At 39.4% G+C, this 19,619-nt stretch overlaps 1 protein-coding gene across 1 annotated transcript in view; it reads left to right on the top strand.

Annotated features, from left to right (window-relative positions):
• Positions 1-19,619, top strand: part of HIVEP3 (HIVEP zinc finger 3) — a 1,670,978-nt gene that overhangs the window by 592,935 nt on the left and 1,058,424 nt on the right. Inside the window, exon 5 of the mRNA XM_069224892.1 lies at positions 9,595-9,761. The gene's annotated coding sequence lies outside the window, so the exon portion shown is untranslated. The remainder of the gene's footprint in view (positions 1-9,594; positions 9,762-19,619) is intronic.

Genomic DNA, 19,619 nt, shown 5'->3' with positions numbered 1-19,619 from the left:
TTTGCCCAGAATCACACTTTTCTTCCAGGTCTTAAGTCCATAGTTTAGCCACTAAGATATCTCATCTTGCAACATAAATTGTTGCAAGAGCTGATGATTTTCTCGGAATGCTCAGGATCGAAAAACTTCACAGACTATACAAAGTTGTAGTCTGTTTTTGCTTCAGTTGAATTAAGTGGAGAGACTTCTCTTATTAATAATGATTTGTAAAAGGAAATCCCTTTGCAGGATGTGTGGTTTGATTGTAGGAGGTTTCTGGCACATGAAGCTGTAGTGGATTAAAATGAGGGCTCGGCAAACTTTGCTTAAATAATATCACAATATTATATTATGTGATAGCACAAAGTTTCTCAAAATTACACATTATGCAAGTTTGTAGATTTTATTGTATGCAAAAGGCTCATTCACTCAGAATATGACTTGCCAAGATGCATTTTCTGAAAAAAATAAGTCTCCTATTGTATCTTGCAATACTTTTTATGGAATTTTGAAATTTTCACAGAAAACAATTGATCACTTTTGAATTCCTTAATTCAAAACCACATCTGTTGCCTCCCCTCAGCCCCAGTGCTCTTTGATGCTGTCCATGTCTCATATTATTGTGTCTTTTGATCGTATGGCAGCAGCAGCATGTCCATTCTGCAGGCCTAGTTGAGGAGATGCGTGTTACCTGCAAGCCATTCGATATGAGGAAAGTGTCGACTGAATGGTGTGCCCCCCACTGCCTGTGTTGCCGTTGCCTCTAAGCTATGACCTAATTGGCTATTCACCCAAGTCTGTCTACATACTACCAGTCTGAATTTTCCACAGTGATTACTGAATAAAAGATGAGATGCCTGGATTTTCCATCCACCCAAGTGACTACCTTGCACGCCAAGCAATGGCCCTGTGAGTTGAACGCATTCAAGGGCAGATTGCCAACCAAACACCTTCTGCATCCCATAAGTCTAACAGCTGTTAGTGGTTTGGTAAGCCCACATCAAAGTCCGAATATAGGTGGTCTTTATTTTCTGATAATCAGAAAATGTTGTTTTCCGACTGTGCCCCTTTCTACTAAAAAATAACCACAGCACACGTGTCCTCTGACCACAGTTTTTAGTAGTGTGGATTTAGCATTTTGAGAATTCACTGTTCTGAGTGCGGAAAGAACTCAGCATCGGCATCTGGCACATTTGATCTCTGTATTTATCAGACACACTAGACATATACTTTCTTTGTTGTTTGCCTGTCGTAGATTATTAAAAATACAGACTAGCATTTCCAAAGTACATAATACTGATGCACACAATTTGTTGCAGTGCCATATCCCACTTGATGGAGTGGCATTTTATAAGTAATGGTGACGCACTGAAGCAAAGTTGTTCTCATATAAACTCAGACCAACATTGTTTCCACCAGTTTGCTTGGCAATGCAAGCAGCAAATTAAGAAACCATTACTTACAAAGTAATATCTGTTTGCAACAATTTTCAATTTACAAGCTGTCAAATTGTAGGAAGAGCTGACATTGGAGACGAGACAACAGCTTACCTTGTAATTCAAAGACAGTTTTTCCTGTTTGCATTTATTATTCTTTTGAAACAGAAATGTAAAGCTAAAAGATCAAGCTTTACCTCTTTTGCTTAAATGTCATTGTTGGAAAAATCAGTCATAAGCCCTGGCTACAAACTAAACTTTGTCTTCCTAAGTTGGGGATAGAACTTGTTATTGAGATCTGTGTGCAACGTACATACCATGTTTGCAATGGGTCAGTCTTAGTCTCCAGTTGTAACAAGCTCAATAAAATGAGCACCATTTCAATGTGATGATTGTAACACCTACTGTTTTAAACAATATGAAACTGAAAATCCAACAGCAAGCAATATAGTAAAATATAGGTTAGCTAAGATATTGCAAGAAACAAGTGCCAAGTGACCACGTTGACTTAAAGATACTGCCAAGGATTTAAGCACGGCATCTGAAGGGAGCCTAACCCATGTTGAAACTGTACACAATTGACTTCATTGACAGCGACTGAACCTCTTTACTCCTGACTTGTTCAATGGTGGTGTATTTATCGTTCTTCAACTGTTATTTAACATGTTTCCTGCTAATACCGGATACGACTTATGGATACAACTTTACCATTTAGTCAAACTATGCTTTTTTCCTGATTAAATCAGGCCCAATAAATCCTGCTGTGTTGCTGGCCTGCAGGAGGCTGTTGTACAGTGGCCTCCTACTCTTTAGTCAAGGGTTTCACGGAAAGCTGCACAGTGTGAATGGGGTAATTGGCATAAAGTGTAGGGGGACTATGCTTTAAGATCTTCCATGAGTGAGCACAAACTACAGCATGAGCTAAGATCTATGGTTGCCACTGGGCTACATTTTCCAGTACCCATGTGGCACAAAAATATCATGGAGCAGAGGTAGAGTAAACTTTGTTAAAGCAATGATGTTTTTTTCCCCTGTTCTCCACAGTGTGTCATGTCAACTGTGTCACTGCCCTTTCTGACTTTTAATTCTAGGTGTTTTTACCTCCCCTGCATGAGTCGTCATGTCATTTGGTCTTTTGGAATCTATGATACCAGTATTCTCTTGAAGGTTTCTACCTGGTCCTGACTTGCTCATACCAGTCCTTCTGTCCTCTATTTGAAAGCTGAGCTAAGGTGCATGTACGTGGTATTGGCTGTTTAATCACTTTAGTTGGATGATTGGATGTGGTGTATGTAGGTGCCAAGTGCCGTTGGGAGCACTGTGATACCTCAGTAGTTGGCATATTTAAATAGTGTTCGATACAAGTTATTTTAATATTTTATGTTAGTTGTGAAACAGTCAATAATGTTTCATTGTGTTAATACATGACACTCACTGTTTCATTGTTGCCCCACAACAAAATTTGATACCACATTTGCATGATATTTAGTACATTTTGTAACATAAAAATTAATATGATCCAGTGCAACATTGCTATGGAAAAGTGACTACCAATACACGTGGCTGAAGTCAATTGATGTGATGTAGGTAGTCCTTTGAATTACAATATAAAAACAAATAGGAATCCCTAAAATTAGTTTAAATTCAATAGTGTTCCTTTCTCTTTTATACTTTTAGTTGTTTAGTATGCACTGCAATGATTTCATATGTGTAAGAAGTGTTTCATGTACATGTCTGCGAGCCCAGAGCTAATCCATTGGAATGAGGTGTAGTATTTTTGAGACAAGGCCAAATCTGAATTCAAAGGAACATTGATACTTAATTCCCTGTATATGTTAGAGTTTTAAAGCAAGATAAGATGCACAAAGAAAGCAAAGATGAAAACTATTTACAGAAGTGTATTTGTGAGGTTAACCCAAATGTAATCGATTTATTTATGAGATCACTTATGTGAAATGAAAAGAATGTTGATAAATGTTCAATGCCACAGTAAATATCTGATGACAGTTAATCCCAGTTGCAGTTTAAACGCAACATAGTAATTTACTCTGTTCTCAGAAAATATGGAGTGGTCAACAAGTATGTGATGAAAAAGGAACATAGAGATTTTAGTAGGCTCTGTGAAGACCTCGATGGGATCAATTCAAATGTAATAGGTTTTCAATAAATAAATGAAGGTGATAAAAATGTGAATGAAAAGGAATGTATGTAATTACCCAGTTCCTTTCCATATTTTTGAGTTTTAAACAATGAGGGGAATATCTAAATACAGGAAAAGGGTACCCATCAGTGTCTACGAAGGAATTCACACAAAAAAGAATTAAGAGGTTAAACAGACAAAAACAGCAGCACAAAGGAATTTAAGAAAAAAAAAAAATCAATTCCCCAAGGGAAGTAGGGACTCTAAGAAAATAGCCTTCGTTAAAATAGAAGATTGCAAATCAAAGTGACGCTTCAAGAAAAAATTATAGAAGGTGATTGGAGAAGCAAAAAATCTGTATCTTCACTTTGATGAATAGAGAGTTGGTAAAAAGGAAAAAAAGTAATGCCCCTAAATAAAGGGAGACTCTTGCAGATGCTTAAAAGATGTGTTACTCTAAGGATTTGAAACAAACAGGATTAGTAAATGACTGTCAGGGTAAAGAGATCACTAGAGTTATCGTTATTCACTTTTAATTAGGGATATGGTGCAAAACGCAGAACTGGGACTAAATAAAAATAGAAAAGGGATTATTGAATACAAGCATTTAGAAAAGGAAGTGAAAAACACATTTTTGAAATAGCCCGAACAGCCTTGTCTGTGAAACAGATTTGTGCTTAATAAGAAGGGGAACCCCTGTAAACCTGGCAACTGGGGTAAATCAGTAATAAAGGAAAACATTTGTCACCTTGGGGGAAGTGTAAGCCTCAACTTCCTTGAGAGATGACAAAAATAAAAAATCAATAGATTGATTTTATATGGAGTTGGATAACATGTATTTGCTATTAAAACATCTTAGAGATATATATGAAAACACATTGCATCACAATAAAGCTTCAACACCACCACTCTGAATCCGAGTTTGGTGTACTACATCATAAATAAAATCAGTCCTCTTGTACATTTGTCAATGTTTCAACCCTATAAAAAATATTATATGATGGTCATCATCAGGATCAGAAATCAGGGTGGCACCAACAAAAAGGCGATAAATCCAGAGGCATGAGTTTTTTAAATCTCTTAATGGTTTTGCATTGTTCTTCTCTGATGCACCAGAAGGTTGCATTGTTAGTTTACCTGCAACCCAAGGCAAAACAAAGTGTTACCTAGAAATATACATGACATATACATGAAAATATTTGCCAGCACCTTTAATGGTGCTGGCGAATATTTTCATGTAACAATTTGTTTAGCTTTGAGTTGGACGTAAACTAATTGCATTCTCCATTCTCACCCAAAATGGGAGGAAGACTTGACCCTTGTCTTCTGTATGCAGACTGGTAAGTAATCATTTATGTAACACAAATAGGGCTACAAAGGAAACTGGATGCGTTTTCTAAATACTGTGAAGGAAAATATGGTCATACATATGGAAAAAACAAAAACAATGGTATTGGGCGTGGAAATAAAAAGCACCAATGGTGGACTCATAAATTAACCCCTCGGGTGCTCTGGAGGAGGTGGTTCCGTCCGCTGCCGTGGCGCTCAGGTGCTGGGACGTAACCACCTCGTCCAACTATAGGCCCCCGGGGGAAGCACTAGCGCTCCCCCCCCGATGGCCTCGCACCCCCCTCCCATGGGCAGAGATGGAAGGAGAATCGCTTCACCTTCCACCCCAGCCCCCCTAACCCACCCAGTGACATCTGATGACCTCAGTGCACGATCGCGTGCTGTCCTCATCAGAGGCTGCCCCCACCGCACTGGAAGCTCAGCAACTAGTGCGGATCGGAAGAGTAATGCAAAAGTGTTTCTCTTCCGATCATGGGCTGGGAACGGGAGAGGCATCAAAGGAAAGGAAGGGCCTTTCCTTTGCAGAAATGGCCACTAGACACCAGGCATGAGGGGCAGGGGTCGCTCCCCAGGGGGCCAAATTATTTTAAGGCCATTTCTGACCCCCCCCCCTCCCAGGAGCAGAAACCTCTAGACACCAGGGATCATTTTTTAAAAACTTTTTAACACATGGGGAGCGACGACCCAATAGTCAAGGGACTCTTACCTGGGGGGCAACTTATCTTTAGGCCATTTCAGCCTATTTTTTATCAGGCCAATCTACCCCCAAGGGGGACAGAAAGCACTAGACACCAGGGATTTTTTTTTTAGGTCAGTTTCACGTAAGGGGCGAGACCCTTTAGGCAAGGGTTGCTCCCCTGGGGGAAAGGGGCAAATTAATTTTATGCCATTATTTTCCCACTTGGTGGCAGATCAGCCTATTTTAATTATTCCGATCTGCCCCCAAGGGGGGCAGAAACCACTAGGCACCAGGAAGTTTTTTTTTTCCCACAGGTGGGAAGCGAGCCCTTAGGCAAGAGTCACTCCCCTTGGGGCAATTTTATTTTAGGCCATTTCTGCCCCCCCTTGGGGGCAGATCAGCCTATTTTCATTAGGCTGATCTGCCCCCCTTGGGGGCAGAAACCGCTAGACACTAGGGATTTTTATTTTTTTGCAGACAAAATTTGATAACAGTCCACAAAAATGTGCAGAGCCTACCATCCTGCAAACATCAAGTAATTAGCGAAGTAATGAACTGAACATAGTGTATTGTCCCCCCAAAATACTAACAAACCAGGGGTGAAAGCGGCAACAAATATTGCAAATGAAGGATGAGTGATGTTTTCCTCTAAAAGTCAAATGTAAAATGATCAAGGACTCGACAAAGAAAAGGAGGACAATAAGACAGGAAGAGGAAGTTTCTTTTGCTTTTAAGTAATGTCAATTTCTAAAGCACTTGCCGATGTTAAAAAAGGACTTTGCACAAGAAAAGTTGCCACAGTGATGCTGTCAAGTAAAACCATCAACTCAGCATGACTTCTGGCAACTAATCAGTGCCCACCAACAAACAAAATTGCATTCAGCAACAGCTGACATTTAGTAAAACCTTCTAGCATTGTTCCTATGTTAATATTTTAGCAAATGTTATCTCATTTACGCCATGTGGCATAATGGTGAACTTGCAGGCTTTGCAACACAAGCATAACATGAAATATCTATAATTACACAATATTACACTACATGTGCTTGGTGATACATATTGATATTCAATATATTTAGTGTTTACACTCTATGTTCATTAGGGAATATGAAGTCATGCAGACAAATGTAAGTTAAGTAAAATAAACATATGCAATGGGTCTCGGTTTTTTTTGAGTTAGAGCTGTTAACTTTGTAAATTCCTAACTGGACTTTTCTTGCCACTTAAATTGAAAATGCAAAATAAATCAGTTGACATAAGTGAGCCGATTCAAAGTGCCATGGCTGCCACAATAGAGACACAAAAGGAAAAAGAAGTTTGCTCGCAGTCAAACGTATCGTCAGTCGTGCCGTAATCAATGTAACAGGATCAGTCCCCAAAGCGGAAACAAAACAGCCCCAAGGAGGGACAAATGTAAAGTATTTACCAATGCTAACAAAGGATTTTTGAAAGGCAAGCCCACGAACGAGTGATAGTAATGGGCATGCGGTGGGCTTGGTTAAAAGCCCACAAATAGATTATAACAAGTCGGTGCACTTGCTCGCTCGACCTAAAAAAAATGCTTTCAAATGTATGTGGTAGCGTGTTTGCGGGTGTGTGTGTGTTTATGTGGGAGATAGTGTGTAAATGTGCGCGTGTATGAGTCACAGTAAAGGTCAAATGGCATGTGATGCCACTTCCGCTACCCCTGGCATTTTGGTGAACTGACGCCCATGCTAAGAGTGCTCAGCAAATGCACAGGACAAGTAACAAAGTTAGGGGAACTTGCGTTTAGAGAGCAGCTTCATATGGTTGCAATACGTTGGCTAATACACTTGTATAACACTCATGTGTTGTTGAGAATAAAGGTGTAGTCGGATAAGCGGTGTCTATCTTGTTGCATACAATAGAATAGCTTTTTACAATTTTTGACCACCCCCCCCCCCCATCCTGTCATGCTTGCTACGCCCTGGCACTGCATGTACACCCAAGAGTCACTCTACTGATGACCAAATTGATGTTTTCTGAAGTGTCAACAATAATTCAGACAAGCATTGTAAAAATTAACAGGTCTGGTAACCGTAATATATAGTAAAATCCCAAGATCTTGATTAACGCCAGGTGTAAAAAGCTGGCACCGTGTGGAGTAACATGTCAATTCATAAGTCACCTGCTCTGTTGTGGGATCCAACAAAAAAATACCATATTCTGAGGCAATGAGCACAGTCCCACTATCCGGATGGATGGAAACACTGTGGGCTCCCCAAACCCTGGGTGCTACTGCAGAGAAGTGCTCTCAGTAACTTCAAGTTCCGCATGGTTTCAGGGAAATAATGAAACTGTCAGCACTTCAAAGCCGGGGCCTAGGTTAAAAAACATATAGCACTGGGCAAGACCGCATAGGAACGAAAAGGAAGAATATATGTAAATGGTGCACAAAGTACGGCACCATTACATAAACATTATTATTCCAATTAAACACTGAGCTACACAACAGATCTTAGAGTCCATAACATGGCATTCAATTAAACAACATGACTTTTTGGGAATATTTACAACACTCTCTTATTACAAATCAGAGCACTGTCTGACCACCGCAGTAGTCTGACTTTTCCAGAGGCTAAAATTAATGCTGGTATAGCAGGGATGTGCCATGTGTGAAAAGATGACCACGCCCCCTTCTAAGGCTACGGGCCATAGAGGACCACACCGCCTCACTGTCCAGCGTGGCTTTACCAATATGGCTGGCTCGAACGTTAGTGTGCCTGCTGCGTTTTGTGGCACAAGTTTGTTCTGGTGGTGTGGTGGCAGACGAGGTGCGGGTGCCCATAGAAAAAGCACAGTGAGAAATTAAACAAGCCGATGAGCATGAGAGTTATTGGCTCCCTGCATGAATGTCTAGAAAGGATTGTGGCTGGGATGAAAGGCAAGCTGAAACTGGAGGAGGGGCCATCATATGCTGTAACAGGAGGAAGCGTGACTTAGTGTGATGGCCAACAGAAATGTTCACTTAGTTAAAACGCCTGGAGAGGGAACTCAGCACACAAAGGAGGGACATTTAACAAAATGCACAAATAGAAATGAAGCATTTAAGACAAGCACAACAAAGAATGAATAGCAAGAGAGGGTGTGGTTAAAAGCCCACAGAGAAATTACAAAAGGGTAGAGCACTTGTGCACTCAACCCTAAAAAACCATTACTAATTTCCTACTAATGAATAGTATACAATTTAATGTAATATACAAATGTCTTCAAAGTTATACATGTTAGCAAGTCCGCTGTGAAACTAGAAAATATTCCTTAAATCAGTATTGGACCTAATTCTAAAACAAAAACAGAAGAAAACAGAAACAGACAAAATATGAAATTATGAAGGGGAAGCACTGTATTGCAACTACTGAAGTGAGCACACCCAATGTATTTTTTTTTGTTTATGTTAGTATGTCACATAATACCACCAAATTTTTTATATGGTTCTAGAAATTCACTGAAGGGGGGGTCTTATTTAAACACTTGTCCTTTTTAAAATAAGCGTTGTTCAAAACTAGTTAATTCGAGTAAGTAATGAATCTAACCTATAATGCATGATTTTATTTTAACTTGATTCCATATCATTAATACGACTCTTTCAACTATCAATATACTTCTTATTAGAAATTCCAGATGAGTTACACAACTATTTTACCATATTGACATAGAATGGACATTTGCTAGCTTTTGATTCTAAGCATAGGTAAAAGCCGATTTCTTTTGAAAACAGCAGAAAAAGATGGCCATATTCTGTCAAAATATAAGCAGATATGATAATTTTTTCCATTGTATCTTCTTCTTAAAGAGTGTTGGTTTTTGGTGATCAAATTCTTAGCACTGATCTGTCTATCTATCTCTATCTACAAACCTATCATTATGAAATATGGTTGGAACAATAATTGATTATGGGCAACTGACTTGAATGGTCACATTACTTTTTGCAGAACGCTAGAGCTACATGAGCCAATTAGCATGTTAAGTATCTTTTTTTTCCATTACAGACCCTCTTGCCCTGGAACATACTGGATTTGGTTACAAAATGCTTCAGAAAACTTTGACAGTCATCAACATGTGGATATATGGTTACTTTGGAATGTGGATGGTAGTAAAGTATGCATTTCCTGACGGAATCTGATGGGTCACCGATATCAAAAAAATAATTATAGTGGTAAGTGAGCTTTATGTGCCCTGCCTCAACTATGGCATTGTGTTGGTCTTTTTTGACTGATGTCCTGCAGGAAAAAGCATGGCATGCTACTTTTTAGGTTTGGTTATATTGTTACTGTGTTCTTAGAAGTGGGAAGCAGAAAGAGGAAAACATTGGTTCTTGAATGCATTTGCTATTCAGAAGAACATTTTGTGTGGCCTTAGTTGAAGGTCCCTCCCTTAGCTGGCAGCTGGTGGTGTTTTTGATCTGTAATACATTTATTGCCAATAAATTGGCTTAATAACTCTGTGGTGAGAACTCCTGTTTTGTCTTGCAAATGGCAGGTTTCCTCCTAAACACACATGAATAGTGGAAGTGCATAGAGTTGACCATCCTACACGGCCCACGCCAGACAGAAACCCCACAACTAGCAGATGATAGCCTATGGAGACACCCACTTACACTAGATAAATTCATGGATCACATTTGAGTAGGCTATTGAAACCTTTCATGGTACAAATACTCCCTTTCAGGGCCCATTCCATTAGAGAACCAGCAGGCAGCCTTCTGAATACTAGAGACAGAACCCTGAGCCAGGAGGCCAAAGATGTGGCAATCGCTGAGCTATTCTAAGAATACATAAAAGGACATACCATTATCTATCACTTATCAAGCGCATTTGAGAATTTTTGATAAATCAACCTTCCAAGGCTATGAATAGTTACTATTATCTTTTGAAAGAAAATGTCTTTGTAGAAGTAACCTTTTGATTTGTTATGGAGATTCAGGTTTATGCTGAGGTACTCACTTATTTTGAAAGCTCTTTCATACTTTTATTTCTGAAATGACTGGGCTTCTGAATCTTAATTTTTGCTATTTTAAAATTTTTAGGACAATTTGTTTAACTCCACAGAGGTCATATCTCAAAGGTATACCTTTAGAGGTGTTTTGGCTTATGCCATTTCCCAAGTTGATTAAACGACGTGACTTAGGATCATAAGCTGTCACTGAAGTCAAAACTGTTTTTGTTCATCAGTGAAAAACAGATAATAATATATGTTAGAAAACAAAAATGCTTAGTCCGTTCACGTAGGGCACACTTTTTCACTAGCAATCAGTTCCATCCTGGTCCTTACAAAGAAAGACTATTTGGTTTTATTATGTAAAAACAGTTGTGAACTGCTATATAAGTACCCAAACCCGATGAACCATTTTGCAATTTTAGCTCTGAGATTTGCTAAATTGCAGGGTTAGCTGCTGCACAAGGCTTTCCTTAATGTAACAAAAAGCCCTTTTACGAGTAGGAAAATGCTTTTCTGCTCAAGAAAGAGTGATCCTTTTAAAATTCCAAGCAGGAGGGGCGTGGAAGGCGGGTCTCCCTCCTATTTATTATTTAGAACATATTGTAATAATGGTTTGTAACTGCAACTGTGGTTTCAAACCAGTTATGAGTTACAGACTTCAAAGTTGCGATGGGAACTGATTCACAAATATTCCCCTTTTCAGAAAGAAAGAGCAGTGACGGAGGTCCACTGACCCTTGCATAACTTGTGGTTAAATAAGTATAAACCAGTTCTGATTATTCCTACCTTATGATAGTCTGCACAATCTACCTAGCATCAACAAACTGCCTAGAGCATAGTGTTCATAGAGCTGTGAGCATAATGAATACCTGTAGATACTTTCCTGAGACATAAGGTGCCTTATTTTGTGTACAGACGAAAAGACTTACCAAGCTTAATTGATGTTTAAAATGCTTTGTAGTTACGCTCCTTTGGTTCCAGATGTCAAGTTTAATTTTAATGTGATCAAGGGAAAATGTGGGGATGGAAAATGTCTGTTTTACTTGGTTTGGTTACCAGACCCAAATGCCAGCGGTTGGGTTTGAAATCACTTTCACTACCAGTGTAATTGGTTGCCAATGCCATAATAGCAAAATTAAAGGCCCTATTTATATGGTTGGGGGAAGGGAACTCCATTGTGGCGGCGACGGAGTTCCCTCCCTGGCAACATATTGGTCCCCCGCCCAGTTTAATTTTGGATGGACAATCAGTTTAGCCAGGGTGGAGACTTCTTCATATCCATCCTGGCCAAACATCTCCAATGGCCCGGGGGAGTAAGGGGCGTCGGAGAAATGGCTTCATGTTCGTCCCACCCAATTTAGATAAGTGGACATGTAGCCATATTGTATTTTTTTTTTTACCCCCAGTCAAAACCTGGCAGTAAGGGGCAGTAAAACTGTAATAATACTTCCCTGCCATGGAAGAAGACTTTTCTCTTTCTTTACAAAAAGAACATCCTGTTTCGAGATTTTTGTTTTGTAAAAACAAAATGAAGAAATGCTTTGTGCTACAGGGTGGTTCCTGGGAAATCTGTTATAAATAACCTCCTGCTTGGCGGTGTTAAGAGGGCAGGGACATGAAACAGCACTTTCTAGGCAGTTCATGTGGGGATGACAGGAGGGCCACTGCTGGGCATTGCCAGCACCTCGAAAGAGAGGTAGGAACCCAGATAGAAAAGGGGGAGGTGATAACACAACAACAAGAAAAAACATCAACATTGATGAAGGACTACCATAACCAAAGGGGAAGGGGAGGAGCTATACCAAAGAAAAGGAAACCCAGAAGAGGAGGATGGAGCGAGAAAGCCAAAAGGAAGATGAGGAGGAGCAGATAGGAGTAAAGAAGCGGCATGATGAGGGAGAAGAGAGGTCCTCGGGGCACCAAAGCAGGACAAATCGTGTGAAGAAACCGTCCGACACCGCAAAAAAGAAGACAGAGGAAGAAGAAAGGTGGTTGGAGCAGTGATGGTTGCCATCAACGTCTGCGGGCCAACCCGCCACAGCTCAGGAGAGTTGCTGTTACGGGGCTGAGTGAACCAGCCTTAACCACTGCATATAGATGAAGGGAAAGAACACCTGAGGGAGGGGGTGGGCAGTGGATAAAAAAGTGCACGAAGGCTGTGCTAAACCCATTAAGAAGACGTTTTAAGGAGGGAGGGAGGGAGGAACTCCTAACAAGGGTACTGATGGTGATATGTATCAAAATACAGAAGAGGCGCTTTTTAGCACTGTGGTGCCCATTTATATCTTTCTTACATTTGTTTACGATTTTCAAGGCCTGCCATATTTTTATATATATTTGTGCACTGTATTTTATCACATTTTGTTATTTTGGATACTTTTTTTTTGTGCGCATTGTGTATCTGCTGATTTATTCAATGCCATTGTACATACCGTCATTTTCCTGTATTTTGTTTAAGAATTAACTAGTTTGGATTCCTGTACTTTGAACTGTCTAGTAAGTTTGAAGAGTCATATGTGAAAACCACACCACATGGATTTCAAAGGACAATAGTAATTATTGTTTCTCTATATTTCCATTGAGATAACTACATCTAAGTTTAGAGACAAAGGGCTGAGTTAGAGCACTTGATACTTAAGGTAATTATGTAAAAGTATTTTATATATATATTACTGATGACGCAAGGTTCTTCACTAAGGTGATATTGTTTCTGACAGACTTCCATAGCTGACCACGAGGAGGTGTGATGAGCTTGCATCTGTGTTCTCTCTCTCTCCCTTAACTTTTTCCCTTCTATATGGGCTGCTGTGATTTCAATTAGAAGCCATGATCTGACTGTGGGGGTGAAAAGGGCTAGCTTTGTGACACTCCTTCAGATAGGTAAATCGAAATTCATGAACTACAACAAGTATGACATTTTCGTTCAGTCTAATATGACCAGAAGTTGAAATCCTGAGCTTGGAAAGTAGGCAGGTAAACCCTGTTTTGATGTTTTTGCCATGTGTGTACTGGAATTTCCAGAACTAGTCAGCTATTTTTCCTAGTGTTTTCTGTGGCTTCTGGTTAGTTTACTTTGTCATTCACATATAAAGGTTGGCTGGTATATAGTGTTTTATGGGTTAAAGAAGCAATCTTGAGGTCTGTTCTCTCTTCCAGGGTAGGGAGCTTAGGGCAATGGAAGTGACTTAAAATGGATGTGATGTAGTTTGAGTTTGTGGCTCTCATGAATGGATGAGCAGCTGCATGTAACATCTATTTTAGGGAGATCAGAATGGATATAGTAAGGGGTGAAAAACTGCATTTCCTTCTTCAATGGCTCAGGATGAGCACCTATACTGTTGATTTGAAGTCTGTGTGTTGGATGTACAGTTTTAGTTTCCTGAGCAGGGGGTGATGAAAAAGGAGGATCTTCTCAATTGGAAAATGTGGTCTGTTAGGTTGAGATATTGGTCTATGAGAAAGCACAGTTATTTGGTTGGAGGGAATCGACTGAGAAAAAACTCCAGATGATTGTTGTGGGTTGGTGTATAAACTGGGCTTTTTAAGGGGTGCTCTGTTTTAGAATTTTATTAACATCGCCTGGGAGGCATTTCGGACTCTAGAGTTGGTTGGTAGTAGCCTGAGATAGATGCTGTGGGGCGTTGAGTGTTGTTCATCTGATGTCAAATAAATAAACTTGGAAAACAAAGCATTTCTCGGAAAGTATATTAGAAAATTTTGGCAAAGACTGGAATCCTGCATACTTAGAAGAACAATACTTAAAAATCAGGCTGGTCACTTTGCTGTGATGTGAGAGTTTTCCAGGGAGATTGTTTTAAAGGACTAATTAGAGCTTTGTTGTTAAATAATGTATTGTTTATTGCTGAAATCTCTTACTAATTGAGCTGTGTGAGCCTCTAGTTATGCTGAAAACCCCTTTCAGTTTGAGCAGCTCGAACCCCTTCACACTCTTTCTTCGCACACACCACAGCAAATGCTGCATGAGCCCGTTAAGCTCCTACCAGCACAGTCTCAAGGCAGTGATGGAGCGTGGCTGCATTCAGGAAGCTTTCCCTTTCTCCATAAAAATTCTTCTTTGACAACAGAAAGGCACAACTATGGACAAAATAAATCAGCATTACTTACCAATCCCTCTGGCACTACATTTTCTCATAGCTTACGAGTCTCATTTTGATTTGTTTAGCTCATTGTCTTCTGATTGGTGAATGGAATGGAATGGTAAGTGCTTTGATTGGTTATCTGCCCTGACTGCATTGAACTTGATACCTTTTCAAAATTCAGTTTTAACTCAGTGATTTTGTTTGCAGCGACAAAATGTAAACATGCCCACACCATTTTTATCTCAACCAGGATTTGAAAAGTGAAAGTGTGGTCAGTTGTTCATAACATTTGATAGCTTTTTAATAGCTGTAGATGGTCTAACGGTGAATCCGATAAGGAAGCAGACACTGTTGTACAATTGCTTTAGAGCTGAAGGTTGGAGAATGTATGATCACCTGCTACAGTCTTTACCTCCAAACTCTGAAGAGTGGGATGTTTATGAAGAGGCAGTCAATAGATTACATACCTACTTCAAAGATGATATGAGCATAATAGTTGAAAGGCATAGGTTATTTACTCATCATCAACTGCAGGATGAGTCAATTGACAGCTTTTTGGCTGAGGCTGAACTTAGAGTTCTGGCCTCCACTTGTGAATTTTATGGAAATCTTGATAACTATTTAAGGGGTCTAATAGTAGTTACTTGTTCTTAACGACAAACTCAAGAGAAATTACTTTGTTGTTTAAATTCTACTCTTCAAGAGACACTATATATTGCAGAGGGTATTGAAAGATCCATAAAAGCATTCAAAGAATTGGGGAAGTTTACACAAGGATATGAAATTCAGACTGCTAATGGTGTTGCCTCTAAACCTGTGAATAGTGCTTCTTCATATGTTGGGATCAAATCTACTTTGAAACCAACAAGTTCATCTGTAAATAGTTGCTTTAGATGTGGTTCCATATCACATTTAGCAAATTCCAAAGCTTGTCTTCTGATTGGTAAACCTTGCATGAAATGTTATCAAATTGGCCATTTTTGGAGCGTGTGCAAGAGTGTTTAAAAGGTTGTTATTGTGTCTAAACAAGAAGATGCTTCTGAATCAGGGGATGGTCAAGACACAGGCACTTGCAGGATGGTGCTGTGCATCAAGAAGGTGGAGACTTTAGGGTTTCATAAAAGATATGGTGATCCTGTATGTGGTATAAGAAAGGGTTAGGTGGAACTTACAGTGACTGTTGATTCAGGCTCACCAATTGCTATTGTAACAGATGATCTATTTTTCAAAGAGTAGAGTCAGAAGGCACTCTTTCCACTCAATATCAAAACTGTAACATTTGGTGATTTTAACATTGATGTGATGGTTTATTCGCAGGAACATATACCTAAAAAGACAGGAAGATTTGTACAAGAGTTTATGTGTCAAGAAAGGATTCAGTGTTCTTAGATGGAGAAATCAAGGATCGTTTGGAATGATTTTAAGGCCTCAAACTGACTGTCCCATATCTCTGGTCGAAGTCAAGCTTCTAGAAATAATTTCTTTGGATCAATTACATGTTGCACATCAGACCCAGTTTGAGGATAGAATGGGGTTCATAAAGGTTATGCGCATAAAACTGTTTTGAAACCGGGAACTATCCCACAGCACACAAGGTGAGAGATGTGCCTTTGAGCATAAGGATCCAATTGGAGGAGCCCCTGGATGAACTTTGCATGGATGGGGTCATTGAACCGGTTGATTCCTCTATATAGATGTCCCCCATAGTTGTGGCAAAGAAGATAACAGGGGGACTTAGGACTTTGTGTGGACCTCTGGTCCTTGAACAACAATATATTGGTGGATTGCTTCCCTTTGCCCAAGATCCAAGAAATGGTAAGCTAGGGGGGAAATGCCAAAGTTTTCTCAACTTTAGATGTGAGAGCAGAATATAATTAAGTAGAGCGCAGACAGGATTCTTGTACCTTGACTGCTTTCAGTACTCCTTTTGTTACTTTTAGGTTTTGTTATATGCCATTTGGCTTAGCATCAGTTGCATCTATTTTCCAGAAACTGATGTTTAATATGTTTGGTTCTGTGCGTAGTGTTTTAACTTATCACAATGACATTGTGGTCTTTTCTGACATGGAAGAGAATCACTTACTAGCTTTATATAAATTTCTGAAGATTTTACAAGAACATGGAGTTACAATACAGAACGGCATATGTCAATTTATGGTGAAGAAGATTGAATATTTGGGTCATTGCATTTCTGCTACTGAAATTAAACCTAAAGCTGATCTTATGGAGGTGATTACCAATAGCCCAGCTCCATTACTTTCTAGGGTTGTGCGGGTATAATTCCAGAGTTGTTGAGAATTTTGCTTTTCAAACTTAACCTCAAAGGAAACTGTTGAAAGGCAACATAAAATATGTGTGGTTAGCTGAAGAAGAAGGTCCATTTTAGACTTTGAAGGCCTTGATCACTAATGCCCCTTTCCTACAAGTGTTTAATGAAAATGCTAAATCAAGTGTTACACTGGACGTTAGTGGTCTAGAGTTGGGAGCAGTTTTGAGCCAAATGGTTGATGGTTCTGCGCATACTGTTGCAATTGCCTTAAGAAGCTTGTCTGATGATGAGCGTAATTACAATACCAAAGAAAAGCAGGTGTTGGTGTGTATTTTGGCCCCTAAACATTTTTCCACATACTTGTGCGGTAGAGAATTTTATTTGGTTACGTATCACAAGCCTTTGGGGCATTTGTTATCAGACAGAAGCTTCAACAAAGTTAGCCCTAGGTTTATCATGTTGTTGTTCAGAATGTACGAGTTTAAATTCAAGATGAGGCACATTCCTGGAGGGAAGAATTCTAGGACAGATTTTTTTATCCCGTCGTCCTTTATATTTTTTGTCTGTTGGTCAATTTGTAAAGGATGCGGAATGTGTAGTGAGCATTGTTGATGGGGTGATTATTGTGGAAGATATCACCTTGCATGAAGGGAAGAGCTGTAGTGAGAGTGATGTTTGCCAGTTCTGATTAAGACAGTTTGTTTCGGGTGGACAGTTTGAATGAAGAGTTTGTTTTGTTTTCTAAAGTCAGGAATGAATTGTTGGTGGAGGTAAGTTTCACCTTGAAGGATAGTCTGATATTTCCCTCCTACGATTTTAAGACCTTGGATGGCTGTGGCTGCACATCAGACATGTTGGCAGGACGGGTATGAAGAAAAGATTGAGTGCTTTTTATTGGTGGCCAGGTATGGATATGGATGTTGAAATATTTTTTGTTAGTTGTGTGGCTTGCAATCAAGCAGATAAACATCTTCACACTGTCAAAGTTCTTTTTTCACCTGTGGAATTTCTCATGCTGCCATTAGAGAAATTGGGCATGGATTTTAATGGGCCAATGTATAATTTGTAGGAGAAATTCAGATATGCTTTGGTACTGGTGGATAATCACTCTAAATGTGTGGAATGTAATTGTTTGAAAGAACCTAAAACGCAGGTTGTTTTGGAGTTCCTGAACTCTATATTTCGCAGAGGAGGAATTCCCAAATGATTGGTAACTGATTACAGCGTGCAGTTTAAATCTCATGATATGATAGCATTTTGAGGTCTTTTGGTGTAATACATCTTTAGCACTGTACAGACCACAAGGAAATGGAATGGGTAGGAGAGTTAATTGTATGTTGAAAGACTTTGCAGTTGGTGGTGACTTCTGGTTCTAATGTTTCATAAGTGATGGCAGATAGGCTGTGGAGTTACCACAATACATCTCATTACACTACATGTCTTGTTGGGAGTAGGTACTCGTCGAAAGATTTGACATCGAATTGGACGCTGGAAAAGACAAAATTGGAAAATGGAAAACCTGATTTGAAAGAGGAGTTTCAGAAAGTCACTGAGGTTCAAAGGAAATCCAAAGAAAGATATGATGAGTTAAGGAAAATTAAGGTTTTTGAATTTCAGTTTGATGATGGGGTAAGAATCAGAAGACTGTCAGGGTTAAGGAACGGTTGCTTTAAGTCTTATTCTAAGACACGAGTGGTTCAAGTGTGTAAACATGCTTTGATGGTGGAGAATGAGAAGTTATAGAGTAAGATGTGTGTGGGTAAGGTTAGAGGTGCAAAAAGTGATGGATTGGATGATTCATGGAATTGGTGGTGGGATGTTAGAGCAGTGACTCTTGATTCCATGAGTATGGGAAGCTCAAGTACTAGTAATCGAGGTGTTATTTCAAAAAGAGCAAGCTGGGCGATGCACCTGTTTTACCTGGCGAAGGACATCTTGAAGACTTGAGTAGTTCAGTAGTCAGGAGTAGATCCAGAAGACAAATCAAGGTCCTGAGGAATTTGCACGATTATGTTCTGGATTGTTCTTGTATGTTGTGTTTGGATTTTCGTTTTGTGTTGGCCCAGTATTATTATTATTAGATATATTAGAATTCTATTTATTTTACTTTATCTCCAAATGTATAGCTGAATTGTTTATGTTTAACTGTGTTTCGTTTGGTTGTTGTAAGGAGGTGATGTGTGGTGGTATGTAAGCTGGGCTCTTTAAGGGGTGTCCTGTTTTAGAATGTTTATTGACATCATCTGGGAAACTTTCCAGACTCCAGCGCTGTTCAGTTAGAGCTTGGGATAGCCCCTGTGGGATGTCATGTGTTGTTCCCATGATGTCAATCAAATTAACTTGGAAAATGAGCATTTCTCTGAATGCTATCCCAGCAAATCATAACAATGTTGTAGAGATTCTACCATTTATGATTTGGGTGTTGGTTATTGGGGCAAATGAGTACAGCTGGTTAGCTTTTTGGGGGAATGCTTTCAGAATAGTTATATAGTTATGCTGTCTGTGCTGGAGACCTTTATGAAGAGTTGCATGTTGTCAGCAAATTGATTTATACAAATCTTGTTGTCTTGAGTTGGTATGGCTGTGGTTCTGCATACAATTTGAAGAAAAACAGTGAGAAGACAGAACCCTGAGATACGCCACATCTGACTGACTCAAATGAGTTTTGTTTCACAAAGTGCAATCTTGAGGCCAGGATACATTTAAA

The sequence above is a fragment of the Pleurodeles waltl genome, chromosome 3_1, assembly GCF_031143425.1.
Source record: "Pleurodeles waltl isolate 20211129_DDA chromosome 3_1, aPleWal1.hap1.20221129, whole genome shotgun sequence".
Lineage (NCBI taxonomy): Eukaryota > Metazoa > Chordata > Amphibia > Caudata > Salamandridae > Pleurodeles > Pleurodeles waltl.
The sequence above is the reverse complement of the archived record's forward strand: the minus strand, read 5'-3'. Positions and strand labels throughout refer to the sequence as shown.